The 27,320-nt window shown below is 46.0% G+C and overlaps 1 long non-coding RNA gene across 1 annotated transcript; it reads right to left on the reverse strand.

Moving 5' to 3' along the window:
- Nucleotides 1–854: 854 nt before the first annotated feature.
- LOC139106362 (uncharacterized) lies at nt 855–26,372 on the reverse strand. Its single transcript, XR_011546340.1, has 2 exons — nt 24,930–26,372; nt 855–1,466 (listed from the first exon to the last, which is right to left on the reverse strand). It is a non-coding gene; the product is annotated as an uncharacterized lncRNA (long non-coding RNA).
- Nucleotides 26,373–27,320: the final 948 nt, after the last annotated feature.

Genomic DNA, 27,320 nt, shown 5'->3' on the forward strand with positions numbered 1-27,320 from the left:
AATGTAGCAATGATCACCGCGCTGACTAAAGCACGACGAGCTTCGGACGGCACGGCGGGACGCTCGAGAGGTGGAAGTGGCGCTGGTCCGAGAGAGGAGGAGACGAGAATCTCACTATGACCATCTTGTTTGACGAGCGAGCCACTAAAGAGAACGGCGGAAATTAAGGAGCTCGGTATATAAATTGTCACCGCGCGTTGTTTTAATTGTTTTAATTTTTAGTCGGCCGCTTCGCGGCTATCGCGACATACGATATGATCATTAAATTGGTTTAATTATAAACTAAGTCTCCCTTCGGAAATTGTTACGAGCCGTATGTTCACCAAGATGTTATGGAATGCCGCCTTTTTATGGGGCATCTCCGCGATAAGGTTTCTAATGCGGCCGCTATCTCGGCAATAACCCTTCGACTATTACGCTTTGGTTTTTTTTTTATTTTTGCAAATTGGAGTTGGTATACTATTTGACGGTATAAAACGCGCGTTATATATTAATTTCGTGAGGCAGATGCGTAATATTAATCAGCTTACGAAAATCAACTCACGTGATGAAGCGGTTGTAAAATCAGCAAGACGTGCGCGCGCCTGCGGACATCCTTTTTCTTTTCGTCCAATATATAAAAAGCGGAACGAAGGTAAAAAGCGGTACCGCGAATCTAATCGACAGCTTCATAAAATTGAACCCATAAAATCATAAAATCAACTTCGTCTGGAATAGCTTCGCCGGGAAAATATTTACAGTCCTTTTCGGCCGCTCTCGTTCCTGCGATCCTCCGCCAAGTAGTAATGGATTTGAACGACAACGAAGACTTTTGACGCAAAAAGGTTTTCTCTTTTAAATAAAAGGAAAAAAAATTCCACAGTACAATAGTATAATTTTTATTTGAAGAAATACAATCAGATTAAAATTACAAAAAAAAAAAAATTCTTTGGCATTGCGCGCCGAGTTACTTTTTTCTTCTTTTTTTTTTTTCTGAATCTAAAGATGAAACTAGCCGTCGCTCGTTTCGACGTTGTCCACTCAACCGCGTTTTTCGGCAGGATAATACAACTTTCTGGCCGTTGCTTCAAAATTTGAGAATCGGACGCGCGCGGTCGGTGGTCAGCCGGTTATCTAGGAGCTTTTACTACCCGCGCCGATACTCATTTTAGTGGCGGATCGATTCGAAGATATGCAAGCAATAAGCGTTTAATTGCACGGGATTCCTCATCGTAGCAGTCTCTTTAGAGCCGCCAGCAGTCCTGCGGACTATAAAAGGCATCGGACCTATAAAATGCATCCTTGGCCGGACGGTCGTTTCTGCACCATTGTATGCATGCGTATGCGCTTCTCTCTCGAGTCTCTATCTTTGTCCTCCCGCCGGTTTCCTCCGCTCGTTTTCTCTCAATCGTTCTTTATCCGTCTCCTTTGCCTTGTCCCGCGTTACTCATCTTTTCTTCTCATTCGATCGGCCGCTGCTCTCGGATCTGGAAAGAATAAAGACATAATTTTTCATCGATGCGACTTTTCTTGCCAATTTCGCTTACTTTTATAGCAATAAAAATTAAATATACCAAATTCGCAATACGAACTGCTGACGCGGAGCTGAACAAAATATCTATTCGCAGAGAGAAAATCCATCTTCCGAATTAAAGCAAGCGGTAACATGGTCGAGCTTACTTTGTTTATAGACCTTTTTGCATGAACCAAAAGTAAGCATAATTAAGAGAAAATGTTGAGAGAAGCCGCTCGCTTGTAGATACGCAGATTAAATTGTTGAACATATATATAAATTAATTTGAAGCCCTCAAGAACGACACTCGCGATACTGCGATTTCCCCGTTGTTGCTGCACGTACGGACTGAAAGATTAGTATTTGTACAGCGTGGAAATGTTTTATTAACAAATAACTCAGAATTTATACGTGCTTTATAAATCTTAGAAATAGAATATACTTTCGAGTGAAATATGTAATGATTTTCGCGCGAGTAATGAGCGAGCATGTAATTAAAACAATTTTTTTTTTTTTTATATAAAATAAAATATTAAAATAACTTTGGACACACGTACGCGTATGTTAAAATCATCAGGTCCGGGTGATCAGTACGATATAATGTATTAGAGCGATTATCAATAAAAACGGTTCCCTTCAGCTGCCTTCGGCGTCCTTGTTAATCGGCAGGACATTTAAAACCTGTTATCCAATTAACCGCAACTAATTAAGTAACTCGACGCATTGATCTTGTTTCGTTTTCTTGCGCGGTATTTCAGCGTAACGCGTCGATGTTCTTCTGATGGTCACAGATGTGTATTTCGACGTATTTATTAGCCCTAGGAAAATTTAATAATTATACGTGGAGTGCGCGGAGACCAACTCGGGCGTGGCGCGATAACGAATACCGATTGTAACTACTTTGTCGATCATGCATCGTGAGAAATATACATATTCAAGCGAATCGGCTTAATCGGCTAGCACGCCAGCGCGGCAGAAAGAAGTGGAACAGTAAGATATCCCATTAATTAAGGCTCTGCAGATGGCTAAAGTTACTTCGTTTCCAGCCTCGTTCCGCTGGAGCATATCCCTTTCGATTTGACATCGCCGAGGAAACTTATATCTCGCGCGACTCATCGTTTTCTAAAGATCCCGATGCCAGAAACCGTTTGGAGTCCGAATCCGATGCCCGAAACGATGCTGGTATGCAACGTATTAACGATTCGGTTATTTAATCATCGTGATATTACTAGAAATTAATTAGAATTGATGCTACGCGATTATATTTCCGGGCAATAATTATTTTGCACATTTTGTTTATGATTTATGGCGCGCCTCGAAAATTTATATCGCAATTTATATTCACTGACGTGAAGTAAAATGCGCGACACCGTTCGTCAGCGGTTGCTCGAAGCAGATTTTATATTCGGCTCGCTTGTCGCTCTGATTCACGCGTTTACGTAACGAAGCAACAACGAAAGCATCGCCGCTACGTGGTGGGGCCACAATTTCCCCAGCTCGCTCCAAGAAAATCAGATAAACCTTCGACGATTTTAGTAACGATTACTCCGCAGCTCCGAGAGCAACATCTCGCTAATGCACAATTGTGCAAGCGCGCCGGCTGCTCGGCGACGAAACGGAGCGCGGGGACAGGCCGGGGAGGGAAGGGCGGGAGGGTCTTGAGAGGAGAAGGATATAAAATTAATAGCGATCTAGATTTCTAGATTGCGGGGAATGCGAGCAATTGCGAATCGTGGGAGTGTGGGCCTCGCGAAGGGAGAGGCGATATATGAAATTTAATACGTTCGACACGGAGACGCGGCAGACGAGAATGAGGGAACGCGACGAGCGCGGGAGGATATTGCAGAAGAGAGACGTGCGAGGGGAGAGGAAGCGGAGGGCGAGGGAGTGAGAGCCGCAAAGACACATAACGAATGCCATTCCTGACCCGCATGGTTCCGCGCACATCGCATTATTGTTTGGCTTCAATTAAACTTCCATTTTATGTAATGCTCCGGCCGTCATTTACGTATCGCGATTCTCATAAGCCGCGAGCGCATAACTTCCTCGTGCGAAGAAATTGTACGGCGACTGCTGCGCTCCGCTCGTGTGAACTGTCGCGGGATCCGTCATTGGTTTCTAAGTACCTGGACCGCCCGCGGCAATCCAAACGCGAGACGCGCGAGTACGCGTGTCGTTATAATTGTAATGTCTTATCGCGACACTTTTCATATCGCTCGCCGACAAAGTCCTTCTCTCTAATCAGTCTAAACGATCCGAGGTACCTGTTCCCGGCCCGACAAACCATTATCCGTTCTTTAAACCTGAGTCGAAGAGGAGCAAACTCACGAGGCAATTTTTTTTTTCTTTTTTTCTGTTTTTTTTTTTTTTTGCGTCACGATTTGCTAAGCGCCAATTCTAAGTTAAATGCAGAAGTGCGAACGTGGCAAAAGTACACGGCGAGAATTTTTCATCGATGGTATCTCTTCATTACGCATTCGCTTCGTGTGCCGCGAAGCCGTTCCATAAACCTCATTAAAAATTATAAGTAATTACGAGGCCAAAAGCACCGCACCTGTCACACCGGTTTTGAATTCCGCTGAACGCCGAGATTTTGAATCATCAGCACGGACCCGGCGAATAAGCGCCGTTACTTTTAACTGGCTCAAAAGAGGGAGAGAACATTGGGCTTCTCGTCGTTCTCTAATCTCGACAATTATCATCGCGTAGGTACATCGTGCCGGCAAACTTTTACGAGCGGTTTCGAGGTGAGAAGAAGAAGCCGTTCAGGTAAATGCACGTCGGCAAACGTCGCCGTCGACGCGTTGCCGGCGACGACCCGCGAACGACTTCCCACGGCTCTAGTCACCGGGGAGAGGAGAGCCGGTCCTTGTCATTAATTTTATTAGACGACCTGCGTTGCTAACGGCGGGTAGTCGAAGTTTACCGACCACTGTTGCTTTGAATTTAATGCGTGTCAGATCGTAAGATTTCTTGTCTCAGAGATCATTGTTGAAAATGATTGTCCGCCGAATCAACTCGCGTTAATTAAAAAAAAAAAAAAAAAAAAAAAAAATAAAAATTACACCGCGGTGCGCAGAACAGTGGGCTGCTAAAGAAGGTTTCTCCCTGATCGGAAATGTATTGATGAGGGATATTGCAGCGCGCAATAGTTAGCTAGGTCCGAGTAACCCAGAATAAGTGATTCCCGAATAGCAACGTTTCTTTCGCGACGGATAGTTTCAAATTTCAGAAAGCCCTTTACGGTCGAGGAGCATGGTGGGTAGATCGGTCACGAGCGGAGGTCGTTCTCCGTGACAGGCCAACTGGCGCAGATGAATTTACATGTACGGCGTAAACCGAGTGAGTTGTTTCTGCAGCGTTGAAGGAGGAGAAAGAGAGACGGACGCGAGGACGGAGAAGGAGATGGATGGGGAAAGAGAAAGAGAGACAGGCGGAGGGTAGCGTATTAACGAGCTTAAACGAACGGAAACTAAGTGTCTCGGCTCGGAGTAAAATTAATTAATCGCAATCATCCAAAGTGCTATGACGATCGCATTCGCTGGCATCTCGCCTAAATTCTTTGTTTTCCCGTATTCAAGTAGCAGTTCATTCTCATCTTTCTAAGCGGCTATTTTCGTATGTTATAAAACGTTCGAGAAAACTTTTGAAGCTTGTACTTCATTCTTATTCAAAGTTACTTTCGAAAGACCTGTGCCGGCCAAAATTCGATCGCTATTACATCACTTTATTTGTTTGAGCGTTAAATTTGACATTAATTAAAATTATTGAAATTTAACGCATTGAGGTTCTAATAACCGAATCGTTTCTGCGCGCTTCGTTATCGGCGGTTTAGAAAATTAACCTTGTGGAAATTGCCGTCCCAAGTGCTCTTGGTGTAGTTTCGCACCGATACCAACGACGTGTCGGCGACCTTCACAGAGATACGGAGGAAAACACCGACGCGCGCTGCCACGGTTAAATCCGCGCCTGAGGAAAGAATGTGCGATGGCCGCCGCATCCCCGAGACTTTCTCGCGTGTCTTTGTCTCCCGGGGCCCAGTTAGCGACCTGTAAGCACTGCCGGTGCACGCACCAGGTGCCTGTAATCGTTCACAAATTAACGTCGCTGGGGCAGCTTCTTCTCGTCGCGCGCGGATTTACGCTGCCGCCGTATAAGGATAATATTACAGACTCGTGCCCTTACCTCGTGCCGCGGACATATTTCAATCATTTCGTCGGTCGGCCTCTAGGAACAGTAACAGCCACCTGCGGAGATTCTCCTTACCAGGAAACGACGATGCAACGGTAGCGATAAAGACTTATCGAATGACACTCGAATGCACGGAGCGAGGTACTATTTCCATTAACCTTGTGTTCTCAGCGACGTGAGGGACGCGCGTGAGGCAATAAAATTCAACCACGTTTTATCGAAGCTTTATCTGAACAGAGTTTTAATCTCGAGCTTAATTAGCGGTATACTTTATACGAAGTGCGCGATTATAAAATTGCAGCGCGCACCTTTCTGCTATGTTGTAAAAAAGAAAGGGATATTATATGCTGATGGGCATCGCGTGCAACCAGCTTCAAAATACGCGCCGCGATAATTATCACGACGACAACTCACGTGGGACTGAATCGGTACACTTTCTCCGCGCGCGAAGTGTTACACGCGTATTTGGAAAGGGCCGCCGTGCGAGACAGGAGTCACCGCTCGTTTCCTTTATTCCAGCAGTCGCTTTCTTTCGCATCGCCCGTTCATCGGAAGCAAGGGCTACCGCGATAGTTACCGCGACAGGTGTCCGCCTCTCGCCAAGAAATCTCGCAATTCGTTCGTCGCATCACGAAAGCGCGCCTCGTTGACGAACGGTTGTCACGGGCGAACGCTGCCACGGCTATTACCTGTCCCCGCGAACGTTCTCACACTCTCAACCGGATTCGTACGGATCTTCGCGGATAAGATCTACACGAAAAAAAAAAAGAAAAAAAAGAAGGAAGAGAAAAAAAATCCGACGTCATTGCTCAACAAGCTAACGCGCGCAGATGCCTATATATGCGAGGTAACATAACCGAGCAGTGATTACGTTCACCGAATACATACGCTTCGAGGACTCTTTTCCCTTCCCGGTGCTTCCCTTTCAACGATACTCCTAATTTATGAATATTGCCCGCTCCTGCGAGCTGCTCTCGGAGCCGGAGCAATGTGCAATAAAACGCGATGGACGCGTGTGCGTCATCGCGGATGTCCGCGTTTGTTCGCATCGCCGGTGCGCGAAGGAAAGAGCGAAGAAAAAGTCGAGAGGAAGAAAAGTAAAGGTTTAAGAGACCCTTGGAAGTAGTTTTAACTCGATCCTCGACCGTGATCATTGTTTTCGAAAATTAATCCTAGACGCGGTTGTTTTACACGATGATATTAATTAATAATTAATTATGCGTACATTTCGGAATCATTAATTTTTTCAATTTGCATACTTGAACATGTAAATGTTCTTTTTTCACTTCTTCAATTACTCTCACTGGTTTCTTTTCATAAGCGAAATTTTCATCAACGAAAATTATGTATAAATATTATACGGCACGAGGCGTTTTCGAGATTGAAGGGAGAAAAACTGTCGGCGCAACGTTATCGTCAAGTAACGTGTAATTTACAAGATGTTATGTACTCGAAGCATCGGGTGGTGTACCGGCATGTTCGAAGTCGCTATAAAGTTTCTGTCAAATTTATCGCAAAACTCGTTGCAAAGTCTGAAGCATGTTAACTTCAAGATTGGTTTCACCCTCTCGTCCGAGTGCATCGTTTCATAAAAGTATGCCATAAGCCAGGAGACTGTGGAAAATTAAGTAATTATCACGGGATAATTACGTTCACAGGCACAATATGAACTTCGGTTATAAATTACGGATCGCGGAGCGTAGTTACGCAGCTCGCTGCCTCAAATAAATTTCGCGTAATCTCACGATACAATTTATTACACCATTACGATATACTTCAAATTTTAGCAATCAATATCTAGCGTTAGGATGCAATGCAGTCTTCTTGTAAGTAAATGCTGCCGAGCAGATAAACGTACGGTATACATTGATAACGTTTTGCTTCCTCTAGGACGGATCGTTGCGAAAGTACAAGTATAACGTCACCGTTCCGTCTTTTTTAATTTATTTATTATAATTTTTTTTTTTAAATATGCTTAATCCAAGATGCAAATGGCCCACGTCCCCCTCGCGCTTTTATTACCGGCATTATTTGCACGCCGCGATATAAATAATCGCGCGTATCCTCGCCGGGTGCTGTTTTACACGCTTAACTAATTACCTCGGCGAGACTATACATCTCCGATTATCTGTCCTCCGGAAGCCTCCAGGAGAACAAAGGCTAGTTACACCGCCTACCTTTACATTAAACTGCATCTGATCCACGCGAAATACTGATTACACCGAGGGGTCGACATCGCCGGGTCGATTCTCCGTATAGCGAAGAGGATACTGCACGTAAACGCGAGACGCCGCGCGCGACTCGTAAATTTACCGTCTCGCGTCTCTTTCCCGTTCTCTCCGCCGTCTTTCTCGCCGGCCGGTAGGGTGGGCCCTTCGGTTGATTTAGCATTCAGCACTTAAATCAATTCGAACAAGTTCGGTACTTAAGAGCTCCCGAGTTTGTACAGAGAACGCTGCTCGCTCGCTCGCGTTACCGCCTCTCGAAGCGAACGCCGGGGAGGGAGAGATCGAGGCGCGTGGGCGCAGATGGGCTCGCGGAATCTCGAGGCGTTCATTACAATTATCATAGCAACCCCACAACCGTAACACCATCGCAAACATTAAGATGGCGAACGATGCCTGCGGAGAGAACTCCTCTTTCCCTACCCGCCGGGATGAACATCGATTCCTCCGGCTTCGCAGATATCCCAATTAATCCCGCTAGGCAAATTCGCTTATTTTCACTTTCGGATCCGTCGTTTCAATCCCGACAACTTCATCGAGATCGAACCAAGAGAGATGTGATTTTCTGCGACCACCCGAAAGAAATCTCCGCGATTTTTTAACGAGCTCTTGCCCTCCCCCGTGCGTACCTTACGTGTTCACTTTTTACATTTTTACTCTCGAGCTTCTCGCCTATGCCATCTCGGCGTCCCGAGCATCTTCGATAAATTATAACTGGGAATGGCATAAGTTTGTGGACTTAAAGACGCGGCGGGGCGAGGGATGGAGCCTTTTAGCGACTGGCGCGAGCAACCCTTTTCTTGTAATTCGACGAAATAAACGCCGAACGTTAGGCCAAAAGCAATAAAATAAATCAACCAGCCCGCTCGGGAAGGAAAACATTACCGCTCGAAGCGTCGTAGTAGCAAACGAGGGTCTTTCGGCTATCTAAAGGCCCTTCCGAGGCCACGCGGCGTTTTACTGTCTCAAAGTTGTCCACGTATGATCACGTTTATCTTTCAGCGAGAATAGAGTCCAAGGAATAACGCCGACCTACGAGAGAGCAATATGACGAGTTAACTGCCGCTTCAACGCGCGCTCAATTCACTTAATTTCCGAGAGATATTTCAAACGCGACTACATCACATCACATTATATATCTGACACGTACAAAGTATTACGTTTCTTTAAAATTCAGACTGCCGCTTAGCGCACCGTCTACGCCTTGAATGTAACGTGTAATTTCTTTATTAAATGTCACATTGTACATTTGTAGCGCAAGTACAAGCCGATAAAATCTTTTTCGAGCACAACGCTTCCGAAACGCGTTAATCTGAGGCTGTATCGGCGTAATTAAAAATGTACTACCTCAAACGTGTGCAACTACAAAAAATACGATTTTACTGCGGAAATTAAATTTTAATTGGAAAACTCCCCCAGTATTTTTAAGTCGCGCGAAGAACGAGTCGGCGGATTAAGACATTGTACATAAATTCCACATTCGTTACCTTCGCGTAGGCTCAACGATTACTTTGTAGCCGGGCTCGATGATGAACGATCCTGTGCAGCACTATATAACGGTGCGCCGCAGTTAACGTGTCACAGAGCGAGCGGTCAGGCGATTATTAAAGATCGTAAAATATTGATTGATTCCACCGCCTAATTTTAACGGCTACCATCAATTACACCCTCCGCCGGTTGTCACGCCGGAAGCTATAGCCTTGACGATATCTTTGGCACTTCTCTACTACTTTTATTTTTTTTTTTTTTTAATATTTTTTTGCTCAAGTTCTGAAATTTTTTAAAATAAAGTTTGCGCGTTTATACTTAAGATTTAATAATCAGATTAATTAAAATTAAAAAAAAAAAATTTAATTAGCTTGCAATTTACAGTCATGAATATTCTAACACTTTGCTTTAAATAATTGAATTCGAAATTCGCTAAAGGCATTTTGTAATGGCATAGTGATAAATCAGATGCATCGAATTGAAAGCGTTTTCGCTTCGTCCTTAGGCCAAGCCATTACCCTTTCGGAGAGCCTCAGTTTGTCTCTCTTTCAGCCGCGCACTCAAGCCGCGATAAGAATCAATGTTAACGGGAGGAATCGGAAAAGCGGGCTACTTCCTCGGCATACGAAAGGCCGGGCGCGAGGGAGAGATCGTGAATCGGGGGTATCTTCGTTAGGATTTAAGGACCAGAAGAACGATGCCGGCTGGGGTTGGCTGGAAGAGTTCGAAAGATACGACATCGGCACCGTCGGCGGAGGGTCGGGCTTCAAGGGGATAAATACGGCCGTCGACGAAGAGAAACACAAACAGTAATTACGAATATCTCGGCGCGGAATCGAAAAGACATCGCGAATCTTTAACTGCTTTCAGCCATCCGACTTCTCGATGGAAAAGGGAGGAATTCATCTCTTTTCCTCTCACTGTCTCCCTTTCTCTTTTGCCCTCGGTCCGATCCTCGCAACATCCGTTTCTCTCCCGAGCCTTATTGGCCCCACCGGGTTTTCCGTCTGCTAGGTATCAGAAGTAACTCCGAACCCCTTTCGGTCGTACTTTCGGATTAACCCTCTCCCTTTTCCTCACCTCATTTCGTGTCGAAAACTTATTAGTAATTACGGCAGATATCTGCTTGCAGGATTCGAAAGATAGGGCTCTCCTTTACAGCTCTTGCGCACAGCCTCGCCCTTTATTTTTCTTCCAAGTTTCGCCAACACTTTCGTCGGTACTCTCGTCGTATTTGTTACTTTTGCCGTTTTTCAATTTTTTATTTCTCGTATTCGGCGATTATAATCCTCCTCTCTCTCCCTTTTAAAATAGGAATATTAAGCTCGAATTAATTTAGTTAAATATTTTATTAAGATTCTCAGATATATTTGCGATGCGATAATCATTTGACAAACTATTCTGCTATTCGAGACGCTCGTTAATTTGTCTAGTTCAAATCAGTGTACACGAACTTTCGCAGCTTAGTGTATATTGGATTACTTTAAATTAGCCGGGTCGCAGTTCAAAATTTGAGAGAATCAAGGCAAGCGCGCATCTCGAGCTGTTTCATTGAAATTGTATCCGTGCAATCGGAGCATCTTCGATTGAAATTGGGGTTTCTCCGACTTGCGGTGACTTGCCTAGTCGCTGGAAGAGGTCAAAGCCGGGGGAGAGCGGGGAGTTAACTTACCATAAATTCGCGAATGGACCGCCCAGCCATCAAAGCGATCACCCGAGGCTTCCTTACCCTGAGTCCTTGCATACCGGCACCGATATTAAATGACAAAGGCCAAAGGCATACCTCTTGCCAGCAGCAAGGGTTGGCGGGGTAGCAAATTCTCGCGTACGCTCGGCAACCCCCAAGCATCCACCGGCTGGGAAACCAGAAGGTTCTATCCTCTCGTACCTCGAGTCGTCCCCTTACGACGAGAACTCACCTATATCGGTATTTCGCGGGAAGGATGTTTTAAATACAAGCTCTACGTACTTAGAGTACCGGCGATACCGCTCTTCACCGTCGCTCGCCCGTTGGATCTCTCCCTGATGAAAAGTAAAGATTTGAAGATGCCGATGGCTTTGATGTTGAAGCGCAATGACGATGATGGCACGTCTTAAAAATTTTCTAATTATTTTTATCTCTCGTTAATATTTATCATATCCTTTTTTTTTCTAACGTTTTCAAGAAAGAAATTTCTTTTTTAAAAGTGACATAAATATTTTACATGCTCGAATAAAGTTAAATTTCGTTTATTTTCCCGTGAGACATTCTGATTTTTATACAAGAGCGTTACTCGTGTCAAAATGACTTAAATCACGTCGACGGAAATAGAAAGAAAAAAAATAAAAAGAAAAAAAAAATAAATAGCACGATAATGTCAACCCCGCGGGACAAATCGCGACATCCAAATACATCGCGTACACCTTTCACATTTGATGTGATCAGATTTAAGAAGAACAACGTTATTGTGCGTGGAGTAGGCTGTTGTTTGCGTAGGACCGCGCAAGTGTAAAGCCATAAAGAAATTAACAGACTTATCAGTTTCGGGAAAAGCACCTGGCGGAACCCGACGCCCGGGGGAGAGTGTTGCTGATTACAGGTGGCCACAATAGAAACATTGTCTCCACCTGGTGCGCCAGCCAGCGCTCGGCCGATTTTTATGCGGCCGCCTTATCCTTCGACGGTGCAAACGAAACTCTGCAAACGGTGCAGCCGCGGCAGTGCCGCAATAAAGTCAGAAAATAACAGGGAGCAGGGTGAGAATCGTCGAAAGAAGGCGCGAGTTTTACGAGCCAAGCATGCATTGTACGTACGAGGCGATTCTCTTCCCTCGCCTCTCTTTTCTCTTTCTTTCTTCGGGGGGCAAACAGAATTTTACGATACGTGTCACTGCGCGAGCCCGTAAATCGGCATTTATTTAGGCGTTCATTGTTGCATCAGCGCTCCAACCTGTCGGGAGTGGCGATAAGAATATATATACATGGCGGCAGATATCGGTGTCGCCTGAATCAAGTTCACTTTGAGTATTTTCCGTGGCACCGTTTCCGGCTTGAACTTTTATATAGCGCGCTAGTTTACCCAACTAAGTCGTTATAAAGAGCCATTCATACTTTTTTTTATTTATATTTCAAATTACACTTGTCTCTCTTTCTTTCTCTTATACATATATCTGTATATTACCTTCTTTATATTTATATATTGTTCTGTATTTAAATAATACTCTTATTAAACTCATTTATTCAAAGTTTAAAAAGAAAAAAGAAAAAAAGGAACTGGGAAAATTGCTTGCACGGGAGCATATTGCTTATACAAAGAGACGTGCTCTACGAGCTTCCACACAATCAATTAATACCTATAGCAAGTCGTCTATGTGCACCTTCCTGAATCGTTGCCGAGATTTTATTCAGCGCCCTTCCGCATACGCGCGTTTTTTTTTTCTTTTTTTTTAACACGGCAGGCGACAATCGAATTATCTCGCGCTCCGGTAAAGGGAGACGTACAATAAAAACTACCTACACGCGTATCTGCACGTATATGCGCGACGGAAGGCAGAGAGTCGTTCGGTGCGAGAGCAGAGCCCCATCCCTTCATGGGCTATTGATTCCCAATTTCACCGATAATGGCCGGGGCGCATCCTTTTTTTTACGCCGATACACTTGTTGAACGCCGAACGCACGTTGGTTTGGGGGGACAGGTCGGGGGTGGATTTTGCACGCCCGCCGGGATCTAACGCGTTTTTTTTTCTCTCTCTTTCTCTCTTCTTTTCCTTTTCCCCCTTTTTTTTCGCTCCCGTTCTCCTCTTTCTCTCCACATCGCGGGGAGAATATGGCTCTCGTTCCACATTCGCATAGGAAACCGTCGACAACTGCGGAGGGGCTTGATTTTATGGCGTGTTTGGGGCAAAGCGGACATAAACGTGGCGGGTACGCGAATTGAGCCGCGCGACAGGGGTGAGCCACAACCTGTAAAGAACATCCTCTTTTTTCCATGCCGACCCAGCCGATCGCCTTTGTAAAACGAGACAGGTGCGCTCTATTTATTATCAATACGCAAACTTTATATAAGAGAGAAAAATTAAATGCCGAGAAATGGAGTTTAATAACTTTAAATGTACATTAAAAAAGAAAAAAGAAAAAGAAGATAGTTACATTTAGACTCGATCATAATTTTATAATATTTCTAAAAATAAATGTAATCAAGTCAATTATATTTATAATTAACAATTCGAAAGTAATTATATTTTCCACTCGGTCTGAAATTGTATATCGCGGAGATGCTTTTACAGCCTTATCGGCGGATCTAGGCTTTTCGCACGGGGTATATCGCATGATCGCATTGAATTCGTGATCGAGGCGGCGCGTATCAAGCTTCCTCCCTTCGTTTACTCAAAGCTAGGCACGACACAATCTGAGTACGACAGCGTAAACATCGCGGATGCGCCGGGTAAGACGCGTCTTGTCGGTTATTACTTTCCTTCGAGTTTCCCACAGAAGTCACGATCTGTGGTCGCGGATCATAGCCCGGTCCGCGATACAAATACAGCTACGCGCCTACAATGAGGCGTACGCGCACATAAATTAACGGTGGGAAACGCTCGACGTGCGTGCACGCATACGCGTGCATGCATCACATGTCCCCGCGCGGCCGTGAGGCTCGCATCGGCATAGGCCTGTCTACGCTACCGTGCAATGGCATGCGGTACGCGCATCGTTCTTTCGTCCCATAACCGTATGCGGTTTGGCTATGGTCGTTACGGTTCAAGCGTTCTCCAATAACGCGAACGCTCTACGCGCGGCATGTCCGCAAGAATGTGTGCGTTACCACCGCTCTGTGATCATTGGTCAATGTTAATGATGGGCCTCGCCGACGTTAATGAAGGGAAATTTTGTCCCGCGGACGAAAATTCTTTAATCACCTGGCGCAATATTTTCAGCGTTTATTCAGAAATGACTAACAATAAGAGTAACAATTCGGCTCGGGCTCGAACGGGACGGCATTTAGAATTCGCACGAGCTTGATTCGATCGAAATAACGTTTGACTGATCGTATCTCGAGACCGATCGAGTATTCTCTATAGTTTTTGTAAATTGCAATCGTTCCATCGCTCGACGTTTAAAATTAGATAAAACGGCAGACTGGAAATGAATCCCGTCGCGGCATTCGGTCCTTTTGAACGATAAGAAACGAGTCTTCCCTCCCACCGACGCGCGGCGCCATGGAAGACGGTCACGATAGCGTGCACGGCGATAAATTATAACGTTATGGTTTCTCTTGACATTCCTGTGCAGTTGGGTAACCCGACCTGGCCTAACCTCGATGTCCTTACATACGCATCGTGTGCGCTCCTGCCTACGAGATCGTGTCGTAGCTCGCGAGACAGTACCGGTATCAATGTACTACCTGGTGCTCAGCCTGGTACTTATCGTCGCTGTCGAGGACGGAGCGAAACGCAACAATACAGAGCTATGTCGCACGCAACTGTCCCTCCGCATCCGCTCTCATCGAATGTCTCTTTCTTTCCCGGCGAATATCGTACGCGTTGACGTGAGAAGCGGCGAGGTCGGAGGGGTACGGCAGAGAGAATAGATACTGTGGCGAACGGGCGGCAGAATTTTAAAGGCACACATGAAAGAGAGAGAGAGAGAGAGATAAAGGCGAGAGGAAGAAAGGGGCGAGAGGACCACAGCAGGAACCGGCGGTGTCTGACAATACTCGGAGAAAGAGATACCTATGAAGCTCGCATATTAATAATTACTGTTATTCCGTAATGACCGATGTGGGGCATGGGAAGACTCGATAATCCTATGCATTAGTCGCCCCCGATGCGCTCATTTATGCCGCGGGTCCCTGCCCCGTTCTCCCGTGCTTTATTCATGGAATTAAAGCAGCGGGAGATGTATCTCCGTCTTCCTCTCGCGCCCGGCCTCCCGTGCGTTTTCTACATTTTAACGGTGCCCCCTGCGCGGATACACGCACTTCCGGCGGCGGTGAGAAAGCGCACCGCGATCGCGTCGCCTTTGCGTCCTGATAGACAATCCCGCGAATGTCGCTCGCCTAAATTACACACTTTAATCCGCCGGACAAGAAACGCCGAGGTGGGAGTAGAGATTCGTCACAATTACCGCGGTCGTTGATATAGGGAACTAGAGTAATAGTAGGAAACGATGACGAGAAACTCTTTGCTATTACAGGGTATTAATCCTGAGTTTTGCTTTGTTCGCTCAAGGTATTTATTGGGAAGAAAAAGAAACGGTCTACCACGGGAATAGAGAGCGGTAACAAAAGAACATGTACGACTATTATATATCTGGCTCGGTTGTGGACGCCTTAAAAAATATATATATATGCGCCACAGAGATTTATTGGCTAGAAACAAATTCGTTATTCATTAGATTTTTATACTCTTAAGACGAGAAAGACGCAAGATATTTATTAATTACGTTCACTAAAGTTACCTCGTATCAATGTAACGAACTAGCGCGAAATTCGGCTCGACAAATTAAGCAGGATGACACTCGGTTTAGTGATCCATTCACGCATTACCGTGGAAAGCGGCTGAAAGTGCCCGGCGGAATGAAAGGCCGATGCGACTCGATCCCTCGATCGATCAACAGAAATCCTTCGACCTTGCCTTTGGACTTAAGCCTCGTCTGGTTCCTGCGAGGATTAACTTCTTGCTCCAGCTTCTTCTAGCGGTTGATCTCGCCAATTTGTTCGTCTGAACTTTTGGCCGAATTAACATCGAACCGCTGCCGAGAGACCGAGCCAAACCCGTGAAACCTATTAAAGTTTCAGTAGCTTTCTGTTAGATCGCATTGCTTTCCTTCGCATGGATTTATCTATGCAATACGTGACGAAGCAAGGAAAGTATTTTTACGGTTTACGAAAGGGTTATTTCGGTAATTTCTTTTTAGTCTTTTTAATAATAATAAAAGTTCTTAAAAGTAACTTGAAAAGTATCGCTTCGTTGCAAATTAACGTATCTTGAATTAATTACTATTCGTTGTCTTACATTTTTAAATAGTTCTTTATAGAAAATTTTTTATTGCAGAAAATTATTAAGAAATAAAAAAAAAATTGCGGGAATATAGACAATGGCAGTCCAACAAAATTAATTCTAGTCGTTTCCCTCCGCGCTCTCCCCTTCAGTCTTCTAAACGCCTACCTTTTCTACAAGCTTATCTCGAATAACGCATCTCGTCTGATTATTCGATGCGCAGACGAACCGAACCTTGAAATAATAAGCGTCTTTCCTGATTCCGGGTTGTGTCGCCGTGTTCACACGTGCACAAGCGACAACCGATGTGTGAACGCATTACGCTCGCCGAACGTGGCCAACAGCGTAACAGTCTTTTATTCGTATCCAATTTAACAACCAGTAGTAATTTTCGTGAGTAATCACGAATCCAGAAACAGGATGTGATACGAACGAGGCATTCATAAATAAACTCTTAATTATAATTAAAAGTAATTGAAAGATATCGCTGTCGCAAGTTCGGAGACTTGCCAGCTGCGATTTCACGCGTTGAATCAATTTACTTTTTTTTTTTTAATAATTTGCACGTATCGCGTACCTTTTAATTTTTACGGTTTTATTTTTGCATTTACCGAGTCCATTAATAACAGTAAAAAAAAAAAAAATCTTTAAGGCTCCAAAAATATTCTTCAGAACGCGATTCTTAAGAACACGTTTCGAGTGAGTTTATAAATGTCCGCGGAACGAGACCAAGGGCAATATTGCTACCTGCGCCAGTGGGTGATGCTTTTTCTAAGACTAGCAGGCCGTGGAATAAGTAAGTAATGGCCGCGATGGCTGCTATATGAGAATTAAGGGGGCGATGTAGCGGGTAGCGTCGGCGGTTTCCTTGAACGATGATAATCAGCGATTTCGTGACAGACACGGGGCCGTGGCCACGCTAACGAGCAATCGCACGGCCGACGCTCGCTCGGGCGACACTTCTAGGCGTGTGGATATGCCTTTAAGGATTCTGCCTCCTTCCCTCGCCTTGGCCGGCTGGAATTACTTCGGACTTGTCGGTGTGCGTCGCGCAGAAATTATATCGCGCACACTGCTAAGTGCCGCTCTAAATTATAGTACACTTAATCAGTTAAGAGAAGATACATTTTCTATTTCCTGGAAATCAAGGCTTTCGTAAAGTCGCCACGGCCAAACGATGCTCGTACCCCAGGCACGCACGCACGTTAATAGCGACGTTTTTCCAGATACGCATCGTCCACCGAGATTATCGTTAAGACGCGCGTAACGCTCGATGCTTTGTTTCGCGAGAATTTTTCCACGGCGACCTTTTCGACAATTCGATCTCCGACAGCGTGCAGGCAGATGTCCTTTAGGAAATCCCTACGGATTTTCACTATTAAAAGCCGTGGTTTAACTTCCGGCGCTCCAGTCATCTTCGACTTTTTATCGACGCGCGCTATAAAGAGAGGTACCTTTAAAGTCTCGCATCACGGGTCGTCGAGATATCCATACGCATCTCGTATTAGCCATAATCGCGAAGAAACCTTCGCGAACGGCCGCTTTACGGCCCTCGTCGAATAAGTGCTCGTTTCGGGCGGGCAATAATCGGCGAGCGCGGCACGCATAACCGAACAAATTAAATTCTTATACACTTAAACCCATTGGCGGTGACAGTCGCACGTACGTTTCACCTCTTTAATGCGCCCGACGCGCACAGAGAAACGCACGCACGCACGCACGCACTTGCGTCCGCTTCGAAAGAGCCACGCGCGCTCATGCACACACGGCAATGTGCGAGCATACCCTCGGTGTCGTACGGGCACGTAAGCAGAACCGCAGAACTTCAGCGTATCGCCGTCCATTCGTGAAGACCATGCGGCAGATAACGATATGACTTCGCCTCGGTACTCATCCATAAATTCACGAGAACGGGGACCGCGGGATAACGTTTCGCCGATGGCGGTGTCGTTGCAGCCGGCAGAAGAAAAGGGATTAATGGCCGGCAAAAGAGCAGAGGGAACGGGGCGCCGGAGAAAGAAGAGCGTAAAGCCGGGAAAGACGAGGGACGCCAGGTCGCCGAGGGGATGCTGCCACTGCTGATACGGACGATCGCTTCGTGCGCGAGCAGACTGATCACTACGCCGTCGCACTTATAATTATTATTCGTATTTTAATGGCAGCGGAAAGGCGCCGACGCCTTTGAAGCCGGCGGGTGAGACGGCGGCTTCTCTCAAGAGCTCGTCCTCCTCCAGCTTCCCTCCCGGCCTGTTGTTGCGGGCGAAGAGAACGAGCGAGATAAAGAAAGAGGAAAGGATAGGTAGTACTCGCGCAAACCTCCGTGCTTTTAAAAATATTGGGGATTTCAGATATCAAATGCCGCGTACCGTCGCGCCCTTGAATCAGCCGAAAAAGGGACGTGTGTTCTCACCGTCCCTTCCTTCTTTCTCGCGGAGTGCCTCCGGCGGAGCCATTCAATCAGAGGCCGAAGATAAGTCGCAGCTTTCGTTTTTAAATCTCCTCTGCCGCGGGAAGCGGAATGGTCGATATCAGTGTGCCGTTTCCATTGTTAGAACCCTCCGATTTTTTTTTTCTTTTTCTTTTTTGTGGTAACGCAACCGAACTTGTTTGACGGAACTTTGGTTATTTTGTTCTCGGCTAATTACTTGAAAAATTTTAATAAGAAGGAGAAAACAGAGAGAGGGATTAAGGAAGAATTAAATTGCATGTAGCGTAGTTGTATGTTCATAATAATATAGTAGGTAATGATATTTTATATCTGTTATAAAACCGAGCACAGAGAAATCTTAACTCTTGAGAATTAAGGCAGAAAAATCCATGATGATTTAATGAGCAAGTAAAAACGCCGCGGATGTGTGCAAATAATCCTTAGAAAGTTTTTTTCTAAATATTCGACCGAGTTAAGATTGATGAGAAAGATCTATAATTGCAAGAGGAAAGCGGCGATGTGAAAACCTTTCTGAAGAAAGAAAGCCGAGGATAAAGCGAGATGAGTAGAGAATGAGGCATCAATCAATTTATGCAACCCTTCGGCCGATTAAACCGAATCAGCGGGTCGAAGACATTTGGTACTCAGTGGCCCTTCTCTCCTCCGCGTATATGCCTAGGTTAATATAAATTAATAGATAAATATACAATTAGAAGTAATCTATATTAATTAAGGGAAGGTCTTGCCTTCGTGGTGGCTCAACTTGGCTCCTTTGTGGCTGCACCGTGAATATCCGGCGATTCATTCATTAACCCTCACCTTCGACCTCGAGTCTCTCGGAGCCGCGGAGGTTCCAATCATACCTCGAACAATAACCGAACGAGAAATACCCCTAATGTGTTCTCGTTGTCTTGGCCTCGCTCGCCGTTTCGCGAGAGTATATCTTCGTCTATACATACACCGCGTCCTACTACGTACCGTTCGGTACCGAGAAGTACTACTTTTTGCTTATCAAAATTACTTAGTATCTAAAATCAAGCGTAAGAAATGGAATTGGTATCGCAACAATAATTCCCAATACGTTACGCCGTCTAAAGACTTAGAATGCCCATCAAATTGGCGGCGCGATACAATTTATCATCACTTATTACCGCCATCGCCGTGCCAGTAATACATCACAACGACTCGGCGACGTTCGTCGCTGAGTCAGCAATAAATTTCTCGTCGCGAGCGCGCGCACGTTATCGCGAGGCAATTGCAAGATTTGCGCGGCTGGATTCGTCTCGGGCGTAGAATCCGTAAATCAGCGCCGACCTACGCGGTCCATCCTCGGCCGTGCCTCGCCTCGAGGAGATTGCTTTACAAAAATTATCTTCTTTCCTTCATTCCAGCGCGATGGCGCAATCGTAAAACGAGACAAAAGCGAAGGGTAGTCGCCTGACACTCGTTCGTAATCCTAAGATTTAGACGTACCCTCGTCGTACAGGATGGCTATAAACAAAAACACAAGGGATCGTTGTTCAGGGAGAGAATAGGTTACGCTAGCGTGGGAGATACGCGAGAGGGGGTCGTTATTAATACAAAGGGGCGATGGTACCCAAATCCCAATCTGAAATACGACGGAAATAATCCGGTTGAAATAAAACGAGGACCGCGGACCACGTTAAAGTTAAGCTCGCTCAGCGCGCTCGGATGTACTCGTTCGTTTTAACGCAGTTCTACTGAGAACAGAAACACCACGAAAGGCGGAAATCTCTCGGTCTCGGAAAAAAGCAAAAAATTATATATACCTTGGATAAAGTAAGCAAAGTAATTAGTCGAGAAGGTAGCCCACGATACAGACCACACCTGTGCGCGAAATCGGCTTGGTGTCGGATATAATTCGTGGACCAAGAATATAAGAGGGATAAAGGCCCGGTTTCTCTCGCCTGGGCCCTATGAAAAATAAAGTACCACGTGTTTGTTTGCGCAGGAGCTCACATGTCGATGTAAATTTTTTTATTGCGTCAATAACGAAGAAAAATAAAATTTCCATTGCACGTCATAAGAAAAAAATTAAATTAAATTAAAAAAAAAAAAAATAACAAATTGAATAAGCGTATCTTATCTTCAGATAAAATTCTGAAGCTTCAATGAAATGTCACGACTGATTTAATACAAATCGATGCGATTTTAAACTTTGGTACCACGATGCTGAGAATAAAATCGATTGTTGGCGCCGTTCGCGATGTAGAGCGCAAGCTGCAAGGGGGTCCCGTCTTTTTTAAAAGGGGCCTATGTGCGCTGAGGGCGGAGGATCTCGTCTGATGTAGCACCGGCATTAATAGCCGCGATGCCCGAGACGGGAGACTGAAATACGAGCCACGTGAGAATATCATTAGCAAATTGCTTAATTTACGGACCACCGCTGACGGTGTTCGTGTGGATGTATTGTCTCTCCGGTGTGGTCGGGACTCTGTAATTATTATTTTTTTTTTTTTCCTATTCTGGATGATCACCGAAAAGTGCGTTGCAGGATGACACATCTTAAAATCGTAATCGCTGAGTTAACGAAAATTCTGCCGGCTGTGCGCCTGAAGAACGAAATAATGCTCGCCGATGTGTTGTCGAAGCGACAATGAACTTTTTATCATTATTAAAAATACACGCGTTGAGCGTAAGCACGCCGCGGTTTACAAATACGCGTGTTAATATTAGTAAAGGTAAATGTATTACGGTACCGATTAATATTAATGAAGCTATTATCCTTGATTACATATTGTAATTAATATTAATAAGTAAAAGCTCTCTGGCTGGTTCCTATTTATCTGGATTAGCTAATGAACGAATATGTATATATAGAATAAACACATTTATAAATTTCGCTTGATTAAGCTTCGATGTTGCAAGCGCGTATATACGTGTTGCGACATTGTCGAAGGGCTAAGGTGGAGCAGGCTGACTTGGGAAAACTTAATAGGAAAAATATCGTTCGATATAAATATTCTACATCGGATTACAGTCGCGTACGACTCTGCGCGCATTACAAATAATATCTAAAGAACGTAATCTCGATTACCTTTTGAAACATAAAACGCCGTTCGTAAAAGAATGATATCTTACAGAATGTCTCGGGAAAAATATTAAAAAAAAAAAAAAAGGGACGAGAGCGACTCATAATTCCTCATTAAAGCATCGCTAATAATTTTTATAGAGCCTTCTCATGGCTCTCGAGTACAATGTAGCCGGGCAGCGAAGAGAAAGAAAACGATCCGTCGATTCCGACCCCCGCGACTGCACTCGGCTTCTCGCCCGGTTCCCGCAGCCCCCTTTCCCGCTCGTATATAACGTCGGACGTTAAGTGGGGACCTCCACGGCGCCGTGGGCCCATCGCGTTTTATCACCGTGCTCATACCGTTTCAATACGCCATCAATAATAAGTCCCCTTTTGATACTCCCGGGACGCGCGTGCAGCGCGTTACGTTTACAGCCGGTATACGGTATCGCCTTTCGCGTCCGCGAAGAATGGAGCCGGATACGTTGGCCTTTTTACAGACGTGCGCAGACATTGTTGCTCTCGCCTGTGAAAGATGACGGCAATTAAAGCCGCGGCGAAATTTTCTTCGAATCGCGATTCGACGAGGAGGAGCCGCCGCCGATCTTTTCCCCCCTCACCGACCAGCACCGCCGTTCTGTTCTGCTTTTTGTTATTGTTACCGCGCTTTGGGTGCCGGCGCGAGTCGCGGCGACATTTATTCACGTCACCGTGGAGTAATGCCAGCGGTCAGTAGAGGAGAAACATTGTAGATAAAATTAATGCGGCCCGTTCGAAATAACCACGGGGCGGAGCGATCTGATTTTATTGGGAAGCAATACGGCCGCCTCGCGACAAGGAATCTTGGCAACGCGAGCCCGCCACCGAACCGCGTGATTAACTAGATGCAAGTGCGATTCCCGTGGGATTATTTGTAGGGCGTGGGGCCACGGGACTACGCCTTTTATTTCTGCGACGGGAATCGCAATTGTGAGAGAGCACTCGGTAACACTTAGCAATCCATTAATAATTCCACTACAATTAGCCACGTCTTACATTTCAGGCATATTTGAAAGAATACATTTCTCTCGACTTTCGATGAGCGATTACAGTTTTTCTTGTCAATGCGCCGCGATCGCCTCGACGACGTTTACTAAAAATATTCGTACACGCGGTTTCTCTTATCGCTTTTCCTACCGAAGTCTATTAGCGTATTATAAGCGCACGAAGTGTACTCTTACTCGACGCGTTTCAATTATTTTAGAGAACAATCACGATTGAATCGCTTTTACCACGTGCGTAGAGCAATTAACTTAAACAACGGCGAGGTGCGTTTGAATAATGGCCGTGTCTAAATTTGTTCGCTTTTTTTTTTCTTTTTTTTTTAATCGTTACTTATTAATTGGTTTCCCGCATCACGCGCCGAGACGCGGCACGGAGCGTTGCATCAATTTGGACAATAAGTTGATTTTCATCGCGAGCGAGTCTCTCGCGCATGTAAAACCGAGCGTGAATGAGCACGATTTTATTGCCGGGAAATATAATCGGCTATCTCGCCGGCGCAATTAACGGGAAGAAAAATCAACCGCATTAAGAATGCGGCCGAGGGAGCGCCTCGTCCGCGTACCTTCTATTGTAATTTAGCTGCAGCGGTAACGCTACGTTACTTTCAATTAACTCCGTAACAGTGGCTGTTCGACTACGCGAGTCCGGTCGTGGAATCTTCCGAAAATCCGTACGTCCGCGGCCCCGTTTTATTCCATCGACGCGGTCTCGCACGACGGCGAGACGGTCCGCGTGCCAACCTGAAACTCTCGGGGATCTAATCACGCGTGTAAACACCTAGCGTACATGTTCCATCATGCTTTTCCCGTGCACGTGTAAGAGCTAGAATGCGCGGACTGTCCGGCAGTTAAGGCGACCCAAGTGTACCAGTAGGCGATGACGCAGCGAAATATCGTAGCCCACACGCGGTTGACAATTAATTTAATAATAAGATCAAAGTATTAATCAGTACCCTTTCGCAAACAAACGTTATTTTTGTAACGCGACTTTTTTTTATATATTTTTTTTTATTCCTAGACGTGATGGAGATAAGGGATCGTGATAAAAATCCGCCTAAATCACGCAATATTGATTCCACGAAGGATGCGTGCCTCAACGAATTTATGTGCCGTTCGCAAGCGGAATTATTAGTGAAGAAACCGTGAAATGCGCTTCGGGCGATTTTCAATGCGCTCTGATCCGTTGCCTCTTGCACAAATAGCAGAAGGCAAAGAACGTTACGTCCAATTTCGATGTCCACGGCCGCGTGGAGCGTTTCCGAACGATCGTTGTGTGTTGGAGCCGGAGAAAGCAGAGGCACACATGTCGGAATTGATTTCATCGTTTCGTGGAGCGTGCACGTGTGTGTCCTTTTTCGCTTCCGTCCCTTCCAATCTCTTCGCGTTCACCTGCGCTCGGGCGTTAACTTCTACGCGGGGGCCGTCGAGGCGCCCATCGGGGAGCATCGGGTGCAACGGAGTTCGGTGGCCCCGCGTAGCGGGGACAAGAAAATCCGCCGGCAGAAAAACCACCGAAGAAAAGACCGGCCGCAGATACGATCTTTTCGTGCTAATAATTATCGCATTAATTACTGCGCGGGGAGCGCGCGCGCTCGCGCACCTCGTCCACGCTATTCACGCACACGCGCGCACACGCGTCGCGGACTTTACGTGGCGAAGGAACGGCTACTGTTAGGCATTAGCGGAGGCACATGGGTGAGACTGATTTCGCGCGAGGCAGATCTGATGGCGAGGACACGCGTGAGACGCGTAACGAGCTCGCGCGAACCGAGCGTACCGTCGAACTCGCTTCTCCGCTGCGGCTAATTGTAATGGCGTAAGACGCGCGTCATTATGATGCCTATCGTTCCTAGAAGCAGGATGTAATTTCGCGAAGGTGTAGCGGCGAATTCTTGGCCGGTCATCGAATTCTTCGGGGTATGATAGTCGCGGACTTTCCGCGAATACCTCGAGCGCGAAGCTGTCTTCGAGTTCTCAGATTAACGTTAGTCGTCGTGAAACAATTAAAAGGTGTCAAGTGACGGAAATAATTTCAACGGAGGGGTGCTCACCGATTGATGTCTGCTTTCACGTAGTTTCACCCGCACACGCGTACGAGGAAGGAAAGAGGCAGATTTCTCGTAACACGACGACGCCGTGAGACGTACTGTGAAACGTGTGGGACATGTAACGAGGACGCGTGCATTGGGGCTCGTCAGAACATCGCGCGTCGCACATCGGTCACGCGTGCCAGCTAAGAATTTGCGTCCGAAGTCAAACGAACGAGAAAAGCGTCTCTCTGTGGGGAGGAGAGCGTGGAGTACGGGAGAGACGTCGCGCGAGAGCTTTGCGGTCGCGACGAAAGCACCGTGCCAAATTCCGTGCTAAAATCAGAGATCGTGTCGATCGCGATTGTTTCTACGTATCTTTTCGTTTTCTCTCAACATTTTAATTCATTCTTTTTATATTTTAATTATATATAATTACCGTGTTTTAATATTAAAAAAAAAAAAAGAATCTTCTACTTCTACCTTTTTGTCTCTGCAAATTTCGCTTAATTAATTCGCTCGGTTAACTATCCTTCGGGTATTATCGACCTATGCTATCATCATTAAGTGGCGGTCTATACGTTATTGCGGGAAAATCATTCGGCTGGCCGCGTCGCCTGCGTTTCTTTCGCCGCGTCACGCTGTAATTAAGCAGATCATTAACGTCATCGCGATCAAAACGAAGGAGAACGCGAACGAATCGCAATCGCCTGCTGGCGCATACCGTTACGCGATGGTTACGAGGCGATAGGGCACCTTGACTAATGCGACCGCGGCGAGTTGCACCTTGCAAATTGGCGAGGAGCATGCCTGCGCTCTCGGCCCTCCGTGTCGAAGAAAAACCTCGTGCCATCGGGCGCGATTTAGAGACGCGCTTTTGCTTTCGCGATTGTCCACCTTGCGCCATAAAGTTACCGCGCTACTGCAACGCGATTTAATCGCACCTGTTCTTCTCCGCGGCGGTGAACTGTAAAATATTTTTTACGTTCGATAAAAATTATGCCGCGAATTTAAATATTGCAAAACGTAGAGTGACGGTAAACTAAAAAAAAAAATAAAAAACGATTTTAAAAAATTAAAAAATTACGAGGTAAAAAAATCGAAAAGAGCGAGAGTTTAAATAAAAGAAACGTACGAGGGGTGCGCGGGCTCGATCGCGATTAAAACGCGAAATGACTTACTGCAATATTAACGGGATGCGCACCTACCATTACACCGTCACGTCGCACGGTATCAGCCAACACTGTAATTCAATTGCGTTGCATTTAATAAAAATTAAACGTATAGTTCGTCGCGGGACGTGAATTGTTGTCATTAGTACGTCCCCGGAGCGCCGTCCCACTGCGACGGAAAATTTCAATTTTCCGCTCGAGGTAATAGATAATAACGCAAATATTTTTCCGTGTGACGGAGGTTCTCTCCGCTGGACAAAGGATTCTATACCCCCCGTTCCCCCTCTCGTCTCCCCTTGTGCCCTTTCGCCGGTGCTCAGGCCGCACTTTAGCAACGACACCGACAAGAGCGACGAAGACGACAATGCGAGTTGAACGTGGCCGGCGAAGAGTCGGCGAAAAAGAGGCGAAACGGAGACGCAGAAACCGAGAGACGTATACGGTGGCCGGGTTTAAACGAGAGAAAGAGAAGAAGCGAGGGTGGACGTTTGAGAGAGAGAGACAGAGAGAGAAAGAGAGAGAGAGAGAGATAAAATATGCGTGTATGCGTGCCCGTGTGTGTGTGAAAGTGGAACAAAATGTTGATGGCAAAGGGCGGTACTGGAAACGAACGAACTGAACGAACGCGGTCACAAGAGCCGGTAGCAGCGCGCTCCTATAAATATGTATAGCCAATATCCGCTTACATTCGGCCATAGCACTCGGCGATATCGTCATGCAGATAGGCGAAGCATGCGGAGCGCGGGTTAGGGGTAGGTGGTGGCTAATAGACCCGTGCTCTTCGTGTGTGTGCACGTGCGCGATGCCGCTGTGTAACCATCGCCGCCACGGTTCGACTTCGCGCGTGATGGTGAATCCTTTACCCGGCGTCATATCGTAGGAAAATATCTAATCTGCATGTGTTTACGTTTGACGTGTCGATAGCGCCGGTGCCGTGGCTCTTTCGGCTCTTACCGCGACGTAAATTAAATTACAGCGACGATGCAAAAAGGCAACAGCTCGACGCCACGAAGATGGCGAACGACCGTACGCGGCGCGTTTTCCTCCCTCTATCCTGGACCGAGGGGGCTCGGAATCGGATTCGCGTGAACGTGCGCCGAGACAAATTGCCGGCATGGGGATCGAGTTACATCCTTGTCAAACGAGCGAATTGGGCTCTCCCGATTTCGGAATCAATTCGATTACGACGTTATCGCTCTTCGGCTCCAGCTACATAGGGCTTTTATTCTCGCGTGAATCTTTT

Source organism: Cardiocondyla obscurior, linkage group LG11 (genome assembly GCF_019399895.1).
Source record: "Cardiocondyla obscurior isolate alpha-2009 linkage group LG11, Cobs3.1, whole genome shotgun sequence".
Taxonomy (NCBI): domain Eukaryota; kingdom Metazoa; phylum Arthropoda; class Insecta; order Hymenoptera; family Formicidae; genus Cardiocondyla; species Cardiocondyla obscurior.